The sequence below is a fragment of the Mirounga leonina genome, unplaced genomic scaffold (genome assembly GCF_011800145.1).
Source record: "Mirounga leonina isolate KUSES-001 unplaced genomic scaffold, KU_Mleo_1.0 Mir_174, whole genome shotgun sequence".
NCBI classification, from domain to species: Eukaryota; Metazoa; Chordata; class Mammalia; order Carnivora; family Phocidae; genus Mirounga; species Mirounga leonina.
This window is the reverse complement of record NW_023270451.1, coordinates 39,936,520-39,937,803: the sequence shown is the minus strand read 5'-3', so window position 1 is coordinate 39,937,803 and position 1,284 is coordinate 39,936,520.

The window sequence follows — 1,284 nt, the reverse complement described above, 5'->3', positions numbered from 1 at the left end:
CACATAAATACTGAGTTATTTCTGCGGAACTGTAACCCTAGTCCTAGAGCACAGAAATGGTCTTGTTTGAAAGTCTCTATCTATGTCCACAATAGAGGATGTCTTCAGTCCCAGTGGCATTAATTTAAATCCGACCACCATACCTACAGCAGAGAGTTCTAAAGCGTCCGGCGGGGAAGCTGTGTATTCATGACAATGTGGACGAAGCTCTAGTTACACAGTCCGCGATGGGGTTCCACCGCTATCCTGCAGAGAGTCACTGTGGCGTCAGTTCCGAAATAGTAGCCGTTTCACTAGAGAGAGAGCCATCAGACGTTCTTCACGGAGCTCCGCGCAGATGCTGAGCCGGGCTTTGGCTGCTCAGAGCCCGGCTGCCCTGAGCCCGGTCACCCTTGCAGGCGACTCCGGGTCCCGGGGCCCTCACGGTGGGCCTCCCATCCCCCCTGGGGGCCCGATCACCCCAGGGACCCCCTGACACTTCCCAGCCTGCGTGGGCTGTGGGCGGAGCAGCAGGACCAAGAGGGTCCCTCAGGACAGGCTGGCAGCTGGACTCCACACCGGCTAGCATCCGCCTCAAGTGATCATTCTCTTTCCTTAGCTCCTGGAACTCCCTCTCTCTGGATGTAGCTACCACCCAGCTCTTTGCGACTCTGTCCTGATGGAAGAGGACCAGCTTGCGATGATAGTAGGAGGTGGTTCTCTCCAGCTCCTTGCCCAGGTCTTGGGCCATCTTCTTGTAGAGGTTGCGAATCTGGCACGTGAAGTTCATTTCTCTGTGCGCGCTGGCCAGTTTCTTCTTCATTTCCAAGCACTGAGCTTCCGCTTGAAACACTTTTCGGTCAAGTTGCAGGATGTATTGGTCCTGTTCATCCAGGGGGTTCTGAAGTTTCAGCTTCAGCGGCTGAATCTCCTTGTCCAGCTGTGAAGTTTCCTTCTGCAAAGAGGCTTCCTGGGTTTGCAGGCTGTGGATTTGTCGTGTCAGCTCCACGATCTCTTGCCTTTCTGCCCACAGTCGTCTGGCTCTGTGTTGCTGTTCCCCTTCGGGACTTGGAGGGAACCCAGGGCAGCCAGCATCCTCAGGGACGCCCTTCAGATCCACTGCTGCCCGATGGGCGGGCTGATCACCATTTCCTGCTCCACTCTTTGGCTGGACTCCCCGGGTCCCGGCACCGTCGTGCTCTGCAGGGAGGTCAGGCGGGGGGACGGCCTGCAGCCCGGGTCCGGCCCTGGACAGGGACTGGCTGGCTTGATCTTTCGGGACCAGCTCCATGCATGCCTTCAACG